The sequence below is a fragment of the Ochotona princeps genome, chromosome 17 (assembly GCF_030435755.1).
Source record: "Ochotona princeps isolate mOchPri1 chromosome 17, mOchPri1.hap1, whole genome shotgun sequence".
Lineage (NCBI taxonomy): Eukaryota > Metazoa > Chordata > Mammalia > Lagomorpha > Ochotonidae > Ochotona > Ochotona princeps.
The window spans coordinates 37119467-37134711 of record NC_080848.1 but is presented as its reverse complement, the minus strand read 5'-3'; positions in this window follow the sequence as shown (position 1 = coordinate 37134711).

The window sequence follows — 15245 nt, the reverse complement described above, 5'->3', positions numbered from 1 at the left end:
AAAGGAAAAACAGTTTAAAATGGAAAAGGTAACACATAAAAAAGTACACAGGTCACACCAGACTTGGAATCCGGAGACCCAAGTTCCACTGGTGGATGTGCTGCCTTGAGTGAGTCTTCCTCATTCCCTTGGAACCGGAGGTTGGAGAGCTACAAAGTACCTAGTAGCTTGGAAGTTCTTTGATTCTCAAAAGATTCTCCAGTAATTGATTTGAGCACAGGGAGGTGTTGGCAAGGCTGACAATGTCCTATCTGTGCCCCACCTAGCAGAATTATGAATCAGCTTTATTCAAGGACATGGAACAATCTTCGAGAATTACAGGTCATCAGTAGAGTTTCTTCACCCTTATAAATTGCAATGGCCTTGTACATCAGCACTGACATTGAACATGAACTAACTTGAACAGAGCAAAACTGTGTCATAAATGCTGATTGCAGTTCAGTTTGCCTTTAGGGTTAGGAAAAGCAGAGCCTGAATTTTAAAATTGTGCCTGAAACTTTTCCTTTTTTAAATTTAAAATTTATTTTCAATATTGTTTTTTTTAAAGATTTATTTATTTTTATTGGAAAATTAGATACACAGAGAGGAGGAGAAATAGAGAGGGAGATCTTCTGTCCAATGATTCACTCCCCAAGTGGCCCGAGCTAAGCCGATTTGAAACCAGGAGCCTCTTCCAGGTCTTCCATGCAGGTGCAGGGTCCCAATGCATTGGGCCGTCCTCGACTGCTTTCCCAGGCCACAAGCAGGGAGCTGGATGGGAAGTGGAGCTGCCGGGATTAAAACTGGTGCCCAAAATGGGATCCTGGCGTGTTCAAGGCGAGGACTTTAGCCGTTAGGCCATTGCGCCAGGCTCTGTTTTTGTTCTTGTTGTTGTTGTTGTTGTTTTGTTGTTTTGTTTGTTTGTTTTATTTTTTTGTTTTTGTGTTTTTTTTCTTATTTTTTGTAAGATTTATTCCATTTTTATTGGAAAGTCAGATATACAGAGAGGAGGAGAGACAGAGAGGAAGATCTTCCATCCATTGATTCACACTCCCCAAGCAGCCACAATGGCCAGAGCTGTGCCAGTCAGGAGCCAGGAACCAGGAGCTTCTTCTGGATCTCCCACATGGGTACAGGATCCCAAGACTTTGAGCCATCCTCGACTGCTTTCCCAGGCCACAAGCAGAGAGCTGGATGGAAAGCAGAGCTGCCAGGGTTAGAACCAACGCCCTTATGGGATCCTGGCACATGCAAGGAGAGAGGACTTTAGCCATTAGGCTACCGCACAGGGCCCTTCAATATTGTTTATGTAGTTGAGAGGGATGTACATCCAGGTGGACCTCTAATTAGGGTGAGGAAGGTTGAAGTATGGAGGAAGGTGGGTAGGACAAATGTGTCAGCTCTTTTTTTTTTCCCTATGTCTGGGAGAGGAAAGATGTGGACCGCTTCTTGCTGTTAAACTACATCAGCATCCAGTGATGGGGTTGGTCATTTAATGATACCTTAGAGACCCCGATATGGGGAAGAACGTTCCAAGTATTACTCGAGCTGCTTTGATAGTTCTGACACATTGTTGGTTTCATTGCACCAGAACTGAGAAGATCTTTTCAAGGTTTATTGGCTAACCAAGTCCACCTTAATGCATCCACAGACCCCGACACTTGCTGCAAAGCTTTGCAGGAGAACTGTCCAACCTATCCTGCTCTCTATCCCCTGATGAGGCACTCGATGTCTTCTGCTGGCCTAGATGATCTGGTTGTCATGCCTCCATGTGCATCTGGGGGTGATGTCCACTATAAAGGCATCAGCAACTGAGAAGGCCCAGTTCCGACACATGTACTCCAAGGTCAGACCACATATCTTTCGATTATTCCCTTGGCTGAGGTTTGAGTCCAGTGAGCTAGCCTGGAGCGACTCTTGTCTCTTACGTGTGCCAACCAGTGCAGGGTTAGGTTTGGTCTGTCATCTGCACCAGCCAATGCACACACTGGTGGATGCAGCTCTCTGGTCAGTTTTGCTGTCAGCCCCATCTCTCAGGTGAACCTATGGGTGCAGTGGCCTAGCCCATCCCAGTCTACCACAAGTAGTAGTAATCTCCACAGTTTTAAAGACATTAGTCAGTGATAACTACCTGCCAATCTAAGCTGCTTTTATGACAATTTCCTACGTGACATAATTCCATCTGAAAACAAAGAAAGCAGATGATTTAGATAAACTGTGCAGTCTTTTTTGGAGGTTTTTATGTCATCGTGAACATTGGGTTTTTGAATTTTTAAAAACCTGTAACAGACCCCACGCCAACGTTAGTCTTTCAACACTAGCATCATGATATTTTCTCAAATCTGTTATTCCGGGAATAGTGAACTCAAATTCTGACAAGAGTCAAGCATAGCCATGAGTGAAGCATGTTGGATATGAAGTAACAGGGAGTGGTGGGGACTGGGATAAACAGATAACACACCTGTGCCTGAAAGATAGCTGGTACTTACCACCTGGGACAGACCTTCTGATGCCTGAAGATATGCAAAAATTTGAATCTATATAATTCTCCTACCTTTAAAATGGTGTGTGTTTGTTGTGACCAAGCAGATCGTATAAATCTTTCGCCTTTTATTCAAATGGTATGTGTTTCTTTAATTCTGTGTGTTCAAGAGTAGAGGAATCCGTTCACTCCAGTATATGCCCGTCTGGCATACACTGGCATATACTTAGCACTCAGTGTTGACTTGGAGATTTTGGTGGAAGAGGTCTTGTAATTTTCACTTGTATCTCCTCTTCCAACCTGGGGCTCAGGCATGAGCATGTGGCCCTGCATCAGACATCAGTCATTTATCCTGTACCGTTTACCTGAGCTATTTGATTCTATAGAACCATGAGAAGTAGTCAAGACTGTCCCATCTTTGAAGATGAAGGTACTTGGATTCAGAATGCTTTACGCAAGCGTGGAGAATGGCTAATCTGGAATTTGCATCCAGCTTTATCCAAAGCCTGGGGATTGAGCCTGGGGAGAAAATATCACCAAATAGGCATAATATGCCAGGAGCAATGTCAGCATTGACCCTACTGCTAATGACCTGCAGTGGATTTGTTTTAAAGAGTGAAGGAAGGGCCTGGTGCGGTATCCTAGTGGCTAAAGTGCACACCTTGCACGCACCAGGATCCCATATGCACGCCGGTTCTAATCCGGGCAGCTCTGCTTCCCATCCAGCTCCCTGCTTGTGGCCTGGGAAAGCAGTCAAGAACAACCCTGCACCCACGTGGGAGACCAGAAAGAGGCTCCTGGCTCCTGGCTTTGGATCGGTTCAGCTCCAACTGTTGTGGCAGGTTGGGGAGTGAATCAATGGACAGAAGATTTTTCTCTGTGTCTGTCCTCCTCTCCGTATGTCTGAATTTCGAATAAAAATAATAAAATAAATTCTAAAAAAAAAAAAAAAGAGTGAAGGGAGGGCCTGGCGTGGTAGCCTAGTGGCAAAAGTCCTCACTTTGCATATACCAGATCCCATATGGGCCACAAGCAGAAAACGGAGATAGAAAGGAAGTGGAGTAGCTGGGACACAAACCGGTACCCATATAAGATCCTGGGTGTGCAAGGCAAAGACTTTAGGGCCCTAAAATCTGTTACTTCCATACTAATTGCCTTGTACTAGTCATTCAAAACAATCCCTATATGAACTCAGAAAAGAATTCAACAGAACTCAGTGCCGATGCTGAAGTATATTCATTGTCTTAAAAGAAGCTAGTGGGGCCCGGCGGCGTGGCCTAGCGGCTAAAGTCCTCACCTTGAAAGCCCCGCCGGGATCCCATATGGGCGCCAGTTCTAATCCCAGCAGCTCCACTTCCCATCCAGCTCCCTGCTTGTGGCCTGGGAAAGCAGTCGAGGATGGCCCAAAGCCTTGGGACCCTGTACCCACATGGGAGACCCGGAAGAGGTTCCTGGTTCCCGGCATCGGATTGGCGCGCACTGGCCCGTTGCGGCTCACTTGGGGAGTGAATCATCGAATGGAAGATCTTCCTCTCTGTCTCTCCTCCTCTCTGTATATCCGGCTTTCCAATAATAATAATGTCTTTTTTTAAAAAAATTATTTTTATTAAGGCTTATTTAGGGAGCCAGCACAATGGCTCAATTAGCTGATCTTCTACGTGTAAGTTGCAGCATCCTAAATGGGCACTGTTTCATGTCCCAGCTGCTCCACTTGCCATCAGCTCCCTGCTGTGGCCTGGGAAAGCAATGCCAGACACCTGGCTTTGGATCAGCTCAGTTCTGGCTATTGTGGCCATTTGGGAAGTGAACTAGCAGATGGGAGCGCTTTCTTGCTGTCTCTCTTTTTCTCTGTAAATCTGCCCTTCCAATAAAATGAATAAATCTCAAAAAAAAAAAAAAAAGAGTAGAGGGAATTTATAATAATCTTTGTGAGAGCAGTTTTTTAGAAATGTTTTGAGAGCACTTTTTAAAAAAGATTTATTTATTTTTATTGGAAAGGCAGATCTACAGAGAGGAGGAGCTACAGAGAGGAAGATTGTCCTTTTATTGATTCACTCCCCAAGTGATTGCAATGGCCGGAGCTGCGTTGATCCAAAGCCAGGAGACAGGAGCCTCTTCCAGGTCTCCCACGTGGGTGGGAATCTCCATTTCACAAGTGAGGAAACCAGACATTCGAGAAAATGACATGTTCAGAACCTAGCAATTAAAATGGAGCAGATCTGGGACTTGAACCAAGGGCAGTCTGGCTCTATAGTCTGTGCCATCTTCTCTGCACATTATGGTTCTAGGGCCAGGGACAGAGGTAATGGTAACTGAACATGACTGAGACCATTTCACAGCTGTAAGGACTTGGAGATTGGGCCAAGGTATTTACCATTCGCTGGGCATCCTGGACCCTTCCTATGTCCCCAGGATTCTTCTAGTCCAGGAATTACTGACAGCATTAATGATGTTGCTTCCAGGCAAGACAAAGCGGGATAGATGCGTGTTCTGCAGGTGCTTTCTCCCCTTGGCCTGGTAGCTATAGAGAAGATGTCAGAGCATCCGTCAGCCTGGGCTTGGAAAGCAAGTTGCCTGCTTGCAGGTAAGTGAGCCTGCTGTTGAGCCACTGGATTTTAGAGTTGATTTAATACTATAGTGTAACTTAAATTGTTCTAACAAAGGCGTTGTCAGTACACCAAGAATTCAGGAGAAAAGTTCATCTAGTTAATAAAATAAGATTTAGTTTTAAGGGGCTGGTTCCTTAAAAATCCTCATTCTCTCCCTTCCCTACTCAGGGACCCCCTAACCATATCTATAAAATGCTGATGAACCTGCAGCAAAATCGTGTTTTCCTTTTTGACTAGACTAACAGTAATTGACAACACATCTTTGAGGAAACAGGACTGCAGTAGCACAAGAAGAATGAATCAATAGGTCTTGTTCAAGAAATCCAAATAAGGCTTAATCTCATGCCAGTGATTATGGAGAACAAAATCTATGTGCTAATCACATTTTTGAAGTCATCCAGTTAATCTTTTATCAATAATTCATCTTGACAATGTCAAGATTGTTACATAGCAAGTAACTTATATGGTGCATCATTTTCACTTACATAATACTGAAGAATATGAAACATACAACTGTGACGTATCTTAACCGCTAGGTCAAATTGCTTCTTCCATTAAGAATCAGCATTTAGGACCCAGCATGATGACTCAGTCAATGGCTAAATCCTCACCTTGCCAGGGTCACGTACGGGTGCTGGTTCATGTCCCAGTTTCTCCCCTTCTCTTCCAGGTCCCTGCTTGTGGCCTGGGAAAGCAAAGAAAGATGGTCTATAACCTTGGGACTTTGTACCCATGTGAGAGATCCAGGATAGTCTCCTGGCTCCTGGCTTCAGATCAGCTCAGCTAAGGCTACTGTGGTCACTTGGGGAATAAACCAGGGGACGAAGGATATTTCACTCTGTAAATCTGCCTTTTTCATAAAAAATAAATCTTTAAAAAATGAAAATGAACATTTATATGGTTCTCTCCCTATACCAGGAACACACAGATACAGACTTAATCCATGTGAGTTCTTTTAAAAACATGCATTTTCCATGACCTTTTTGGGAAGTACATGTTCCAATGATCATTTTTATATTATTTGTAGATTTTACGGGCAGTTCAAGTGCATCATTAAACAATTCCACAAAGAAGATATTAACTTAGTTATTGAAATGATTTTACAGTTCTAGTACTTCATAAAAATGTTTGATAACAAACTTGGCTTACTTAGAAATAACCAATCTGTAGGACTTTGCCCCAATTTGAGTTATAGCTACTTTTAAGAAAATATTTAGTGATTTATTAACAAGTTCATATTTCTGCTAAGTATTCACAATCTCTATTGATCACTCTAATAAAGGGATAATGCTTTTATGATCCCATAATTCTATCCCATCAAATAAGGCTTCAGTCATTGACTCCTTGCTTGTCATGTTGTGTGGCTGTCATTATTTTATATGCATGTCTAAGAAGCTGAAAATGAACCAACGTGACCATTTAGCTGTGAACATGTGTGCCAGAGAAAAACCTCACAGTTAGGTTCTATTTGTCAAAACCTAGGGGAAAAGCACCAGTAAACCTAAACTGTCCATAAAAGCTTGCTTTATGGGCCCAGCGGCGTGGCCTAGCGGCTAAAGTCCTCGCCTTGAAAGCCCAGGGATCCCATATGGGCGCCGGTTCTAATCCCAGCAGCTCCACTTCCCATCCAGCTCTCTGCTTGTGGCCTGGGAAAGCAGTCGAGGACGGCCCAAAGCCTTGGGACCCTGCACCCGTGTGGGAGACCTGGAAGAGGTTCCTGGTTCCTGGCATCGGATCGGCGCACCGGCCCGTTGCAGCTCACTTGGGGAGTGAATCATCGGATGGAAGATCTTCCTCTCTGTCTCTCCTCCTCTCTGTATATCTGGCTTTCCAATAATAATAATAAAAATCTTTAAAAAAAAAAAAAAGCTTGCTTTATGTTGATTTTAAAAATGACATGTGCCAACACTTGGCAAGTTTAACTCCGCAGACTTAATTGTTTTAACTGTCCTGTCTAATGTATTTGAGTTTCAAAGATCTCTCCCTTGGAGAATTCTCTAGAATCAGACAAGCTCGGTTTTAATCTGTACTCTTCCACATTACTAGCTGTGTGATAATGCTCCATTTACCTGGCCTTTCTGTTCTTGCATGTCCTCACCCATAAAATGGAGCTAATAACAGAACCTATCTGCCAACTTAGTGCTATTGGAAGGATGAAGTGAGCTAAAATTTGTGCAGACTGTAGGAAAATGCCCGTGGCAGGATGAGCACTCATAGGTTTTAGGTGTCAGAGCTAGTGGGTACAGTTGGTCTTTCACGTTTGGCCCTTGACCTCTCCTTTTCAGGGGAGGAAACATTCAGAAATCAAATGGCTCTGTACATCTATGACTAACAGACTTAAAACAAGGCCTCATAAACTGCAAACTTTGACCTCTTTTTTATGTTAGTGGTCTTTTTATTGGGAGAAAGAAAAAAAAGACTATTATTTATAAGTTGGAGTGGATGTAAGTTGTGGTTTCTTGAACAGCAGTGTTGATGGTGGTGCTAGAGTTCACAGCCACAACCTTCTCTGCCAGCTCCAAGTCATGCTTTTAAAAACCTAATCGCTTTTTCTTTTCTTTTTTTAAGATTTATTTATTTTTATTGAAAAGTCAAATATACAGAGAGGAGGAGAGATAGAGAGGAAGATCTTCCGTCTGGTGATTCACTCTCCAAGCAGCCTCAATGGCTGGAGCTGAGCCAATCCGAAGCCAGGAGCCAGGAGCTTCTTCTGGGTCTCCCACGCGGGTGCAGGGTCACCAGGCTTTGGGCCATCCTCAACTGCTTTCCCAGGCCACAAGCAGGAAGCTGGATGGGAAGCAGGGCTGCCCGGATTAGAACCGGTGCCCATATGGGATCCTGGGAGTGCAAAGCGAGGACTTTAACCACTGCACTATCGTGCCAGGCCCCTAATCACTTTTTCTAACTTGTGGTTTTTAGGAGACAGATTCTTTTCCTAAGTCCTAAAATGAAAGATTAATTTTTTTCAGCCACTTTTTTTTCTCCTTTTTTTCCTAATTGTCATCAGCACTGTGAGAATGTGTCATATGACTTACGGGTGAATCATTCTCCTTGGAATAAGGAAGAAAAAGGAAAAGGAAAAGAAAGTGAGAATCAGATATGCAAAATGAGAGGCAGACATTTGACCTATGTCAGAGTGCCTGGATTCTCCACCTGCCAAGTCCAGCTTGTTGTTAGTGCAGACTCTAGGAGGCAGCAGGTAATGGCTCTCAGTGCTTGGATCGCAGCCATTTGTGGGGGGGAAACTGGATTGAATTCCCGGCTCCAAGTTTTGGCCCTTCAGGGGTCCTTGCAAGTATCAGTCCTGGTGCCTGTAGGAATCTAGGGGGTGAACCAGCAGATGGGAGTTCTATCTCTGTCTCTATCTCCTTTTTTTTTTTTTTAGATTTATTTATGTTGGAAAGGCAGATTTACAGAGAGAAGGAGAGTTTCCATTTGCTGGCTCATTTCCCAAATGGCCAGGAGCTTCTTCCAGGTCTCCCACATAGATGCAGGGTACAAGGATTTGGGCCATTCTCTGCTGTCTTCCCAAGCCAGAAGCAGGGAGCTGGTTGGGAAGTGGAGCAGCAGGGACATGAATATATGGGATCCTGGTGCTTGGAAGTGGAAGATTAGTCAGTTGAACCACCACAATAGCCTCAGTCTTTTGAAAAGAAATGTTTTTTCAATGTTTATGAAAGTGTAAATTGATGAGAATAATCATGAAAGATACACATTGGAAAAAGTGGAACTAAGTAAACAACTCCAATGTATTACATTTCCTTTTGATATTTTTATGCATAGTCTGAAAAAAGCCTTGGAAAAGAGGATAACAGCTTTATAATTACTCTACTTCAAAGTGCACTTCAGATAGTTAAGAATTCAGTTTTTGAACAAAAGGAAACTTGAAGAAAGGGCTGGTTCTGCAGTTGTAAACCAGCCAGTCTAGCAGCATTCCTAAGTGAAGACGAGGGTCTATGACTCTAATGGTACTTAACTATTTACATTTCTCAGTCCAATCTCTGTGATTTCCTCTTCATTTAGCCTTTCTTTTCCCTTTTTATCATCCTTCCAACTTTTCTGTGTTTCACAACACTCCATTTTGAGTGCTTGTGAGTAGCCCAGCCAGGACCACCTGATAGCTACATCCAGACAGTAATAAGGATCAGTTCCTTCTTTGAAGAAGGTGCTTGCTTTATTCCTGACAGAGTGAATGAGAGTTGCTGGGTTACACAGTATGTGTATCTTCAACGTTTTAGAATATTGACAAGCATTTTCCGAAGTGGAAAAATTAATGTATAGGCTCAATAGGAATATACAACAATTGTGAGCAATGTTTTAAAAGGCTTTAATACTTTTGCCCATGTAGGTATAAAGTGGCATCTATTTCAGGGTTTTTTTTTTTAGATTTATTTATTTGAACAAGTTACAGAAAGAGAGGGAAATACGTATATAGAGAGAGATCTTCCATCCACTCATTCACTTCCCAGATGACTGTAACAGCCCGAAACCAGGAGCTTCATCCAGGTCTCCCATGTCTCAGCAGGGACCTAAATACTTAAATCATCTTTTGCTGTTTTCCCAGGCTCTTAGGAGACATCTGGATCAGAAGTGGAGCAGCTAGGACACAGACTGATGCCAGAGTTGCAGGCAATGGCTTGACCACTTAGCCACAACTCGGATCCCTTATTTCAGTTTTACTTTGCATTTTCATCATGATGATTTATTTGTCATTCATGCCTCACTTTTGGTAAGATATCTGTTTTGTCTTCTGTTCCTTTTCTATTGCATTATTTCTCTCCTATAGGTATTTAGGAATTTAAAAATATATTTTAAAAATTAAGTATCTTCACAATACTCTTTTTTAAAAATCATTTATTTTTATTGGAAAGGAAGATTTACAGAGAGAAGAAGAAACAGAGAGAAAGATCTTCCAAAACTGATTTAATTCCCAAGTGGCCACAATGGCCAGAATTAGGCTGATCTGAAGCCAGGAGCCAGGAGTTTCTTCCTGGTTTCCCATGTGGGAGACATAGCTTTGGGCCATCCTCAATTGCTTTCCCAGGGTGCAAGCAGAGAACTGGATGGGAAGTAGAACAGCCAGGACATAAATCAACACCTGTTCGTGATCCTGGCACTTGCAAGGCAAGGATTTAGCTACTGAGCCATCACACCAGGTACCTTCACAATATTCTTAAAAATATAAGTTGAATCTTGTCTTTTCACTCCTTGAAAATCTACAGTAGCTAAGAATAAACTCTGAATGTCTTACAATGGTGTAATAGCATGGACTGGGAAGCAGCAATGCAGGTTGCGATATTGACCATCCCACCAGGCAAGGCCTGATTGAAACTAGAGTTATTGCATTATTGTTGCCAATGACTGGCCAGGAAAAGTCATATGACCTCATTTTGGACAATACAGTTTAGAGTAGCCAAGAACTTCTCAGAAAGTTGTTCATACTCTTACGAGGGACAGAAAACACTAGACTTTTTCCATTAGACTTGAAAGAGAAAGCTTGAGGAGAGTCCAAGGTTGATGCTATGGGAGGCAGAGCCTGGATGCTGGGAAGAAGCTGCCTTCTTCCCCGTCTTGGTGAGTACTGCGTGATTCTATGTGAAGGCCATTGAACTTGCTGTCCCTTCTTCTTGCTGCTTTTTCTTATTGGATCTCTTCTCTAAAAATATTTTTAAATGCTTATTTACTTGACAGGCAGGCACACATACACACACGCAAACACACACCCACCCACCACACACCCTACATTCTATCTGTTTCTTCACCCCTCAAATGCCTATAATTCCTGGAACTTGGCCAGGACAAAGCCAGGAGTCAGAACCTAGGAACTCAATCTAGGTCTCCCAAGGAGCAGGCAGGAATCCAGTTACCTGAGCTGTCACCTGCTGCCTCCCAGGGTCTGCATTAGGAAAACTGGTATCAGGAACCAGAGCTGGGTATCAAAACCATGTACTCTGATAAGAGATGCAGTGTATCCTAACTGGTATCTAAACCACTAGGCCAAACACCCACCTCAGGCTTGGCTCTTTACTGAATTTACTCTCAGTCTAAATAGTTACCTCCTTCCAATAGTTTTCATGCCACGGCTACCCCTGCCAGTCACTGTCACTTGTTCTATTTCTTTCTACATTGCTATTTGAAATTATCTGCATGTGTTGTTTATTGTGTTTGTCTAGTAGAATATAAGCATCAGTAGGTGGGATCTTATCTGCTTTTCTTTAAAAAAAAAAAAAGGATGAATTTTGGACATAGTGCAGTGGCTCAGTAGCTAAATTCTCACCTTGGAAGCTCCAGCATCCCTTATGGGTGCTTGTTTATGTCCCAGCTGCTCACTTTCCATCTAGCTACCTGCCTGTGACCTGGGAAAGCAAAGGAAGATGGTCCAAAGCCTTGGAACTCTGCACCTGTGTGGGAGATCCGGAAGAAGCTACTGGCTCCTGGCTTTGGATCGGCTCAGCTCCAGCTATTTTGGCATTTGGAAAGTGAACCAGTGGGTGGAAGATCTTTCTGTCTCTCCTCTCAATAAAATATGCCTTTCCAATAAATCATTCTTTTTTTTTAAAGATTTATTTATTTTCATTACAAAGTCAGATATACAGAGAGGAGGACAGACAGAGAAGAAGATCTTCCGTCCGATGATTCACTCCCCAAGTGAGCCGCAACGGCCGGTGCTGCGCCAACCCGATGTCGGGAACCAGGAACCTCTTCCGGGTCTCCCACGCGGGTGCAGGGTTCCAAAGCTTTGGGCCGTCCTCAACTGCTTTCCCAGGCCACAAGCAGGGAGCTGGATGGGAAGCGGAGCCGCCGGGATTAGAGCCAGTGCCCATATGGGATTCTGGCGTTCAAGGCGAGGACTTTAGCCGCTAGGCCACGCTGCCAGGCCCCTCCAATAAATTATTCTAAAAAAGTCAATAAAAAGTATTAATTTTGTTACTTTCGGTAGCAGATTTCAGCTTCTTTAGGTCGAAGTGTTAGTGTTATTGATTTTTGTATCTCAAGTATTTGGTTCTTTTGGTTCCAGACAGTAGGTGTTCAGAAACCGGTCAATGATGGAGTCAGTAAAGAAAGGGGGAAATAATGAGGAATAGAATTCCAGTATATTGCCTCTAGGCAATATCATTTAAAGACAATTGTCTTTAATTTTTCTTATTTTGAGCATAGAAGTATCTCCATAAATAAAGAATATATGTCCTCAGAAGTGCTTTCAGATGTTACCCATCTTTCCAACCCTGTATCTCATCTCCTAAATCTATAATATTTCTTTTCAAAAACAAGATTTTTTTATTTTGGAAGTCAGAGTTACAGTAAATGGGTCATATTCCATCTGCTAGTTCACTCACCAAACACAATAGCCAGGGCTAGACTTACACGAAGCTAAAAGCCAGGAGTTTCATCCTGGTTCCCTTTGTGGGTTACCAGGGCCCACACTTCAGTTGCCCAATCTTTCACTGTTTTTCCCAGGCCATTATAAGGGAACTGTATTAGAAGTGGAGCAGCCTGGACCCAACATGATAGCCTAGTGGCTGGAGTCTTCACCTGACACACACAGGGATGTGCTATATGGGTGCCAGTTTGTGTCCTAGCTGCTCCACTTCCCACCTAGCTCCCTGCTTGTGGTCTTGGAAAGCAGTAGAGGACAGCCCAAAGCCTTGGGACCCTGCACCCACTTGGGAGACCTGGAAGAGTCTCTGGGCTCGTGGCTCCTGGTTTCTGATTAGCTCAGCACCAACTGTTGAGGCTACTGGGCAGTGAAACGGCAGATGAAAGATCGTTCTCTCTGTCTCCCTCTCTGTAAATCTGACTTTCCAATGAAAAGAAAATAAATCTTTTTTTTAAAAGCCAGTGAAGCAGCCAGAAAACAAACCAGAGCCTATAAATTGCAGCATCATAGGTGATAGCTTTACCCATAATGCCACAATGGCAGCCCCCATATACAACACTTCTCACCCCAGATGTTGCAGGAATTTGGGAAATGAATCAATAGGTAGATCTCATTCTTTCCATTTATTCTATATTCCTGCCACAGCAGTGTCTAAATGTCGGCAACACCCATGTCGCCGCGTACCCTGAGCCGAGCGGAGGGGCTAGGGTTACAAACAGACAACACATAAGACAACACAAGACAACACGCAGTGGGTCACTCTTGTACACAGAATGCCAAATTTATTCCAAGTATCCTGCATCTTTTACAGTCTGCTTAGTCCCTCCCAGTATTATCCCAATGTTCAAGCAACACCAAAGCTCCCCTGGGGGCATCTTAACAAAAGGAAAGTAAGGAAGAGGGAACTTGCAGTCAAGCCAGGGGCTAAATGCATTAGGCCAAGATTGCCCATTCTGTTATCCCTTAGAAACAAGCTAAACTGTAGAGTTAACCCTTGGGAGACCGGGGCCTACATGTCTCCCTTTTTTTGTTTTTTAATGGACACCTGTCTTAGGTTGTCCAGCAGTCAGTTGACGCCTTACCCGTCATGGGGAGCCCCACCCGGGGCATGTGGGATCCCTGTCTTAGGTTGGTCATCAGCTCTGCTAGATCTTACCCGTCTCTGGCTACCCATCACACCATGCTCAACCTGACTTGAACGCTAGGGTTTTCCACAGCTAAAGCCATCATGGTTTGTTAAATGATGACCTGCTCCCGGGTTTGTTGCGTGCATAGGCGGCAGAGAAGAGGAAACAATACTGTAATCATGGCCAGGATCATCAGCCCCAAGGCTACGACTCCGTTCCATTCCTTTAACATCCATGCTGCCAGTCTAATGCCATAGAACAACTTTCCCTGACATGAGGGGTACCCAGGTCTTAACAATGTACAAGTATTGTTGAAAACACTAACATTTAACAATCTCATAGTGCTAAGATGTTACATATATACAAGACAGTTTTACCAGGAACCAGAGACCCTAAATGCCTATCATCCCATCTGGCTGTTACATTTCCAAACAGAGAAATGGACCCCAAAAGTTTTTAGGGAAAAGGGGTGGCGTCATCCGTTCTTAACTACTTCCCGCTGAGAGGGGGCGCCGTGGGGAAACAGCAGCAGTAGGGGGGTCCATGTAGTAGTTCCTGATGGAAGGCAGAAGTCGTCAGGTGTTTGTTGTACATCATGGCACTTGGAAGGCTTCTCTGTTGAAGTCCTGAGTAGTAAGTCCATTTGAATACATTCGAAACTATTCAGCTGAACAGGCTTTGTAGGTCCTGAGAAAACAGAAACAGACATGCCTCTCCAAAAGCTTAATTGTGTATCCATACATTATTTTCAAAAGGAGTTAGCTTAGCAATTCAAATTTATGAATATTTTCATCTATAAGCCAATTAAGATAGACTACATAGCTTTCCACATAAACATGTACATCAGGTAACACATATTATAAAACAAAACCCGCTTTTGTAACAACCACTTGAGAATTCTTTTAAGTGTGTTCAAGTTATCAATTGTTTAGAATTACATTTTGCTTTTAATAATCTGAATAAACCATACCTATATTTTACTATTAAACTTTAGCATCTAGATCAGTTGAATCTTATGACCAAAACATAATTCTGAAACCTTTGCACAAAATTAAAAACCTCTAAAATTTAGCACTATTTTTCTCATAACACAAACTGTACATTCATTGAAGGAAAGATACTATTTTTTCTGGCTGAAATGGCTCCGCCATGTGGCAATAGCATAAACAGTTTTCAATTCACTTAACTACCTCTAGCTCTCAAAGTTTGAAGTTTCTGACAAACATTAAATCTTGTGCAGACTTAACATTTTCCGGATATAATGAGGAGTTACTAGTGGTTTGTAATAAACCATTTCAAGTGTGTGTGACACCAATGCAATCGTTCATTTCCATGAGCTTTGCATCTCCATATTCAATCAATTGCAGGTCAAAAATAATGGGAAAAATAATGAAACAGCTGGGTAAGTCCCTTCCTGGCATGCCTACATGCCATAGCAGAGTACCTGGAATGGATTTTAACCTCTGCTCCCTGTCAAGGCACAGGAAAGCAGCTGACGCTGGGGTAAAGTACTTGGTTTCCCGCCACCTACGTCAGAGATTCCAATGGGGTTCCTGGCTCCTGTCTTTGATTTGGCCCAGCCCCAACTGTTCCAGGTATCTGGGGAGTGAACTCGTGAATGGAAGATCTCTTTAACTCTTTCTGTCTCCCCTCTCTTTGTCACTCTGCCT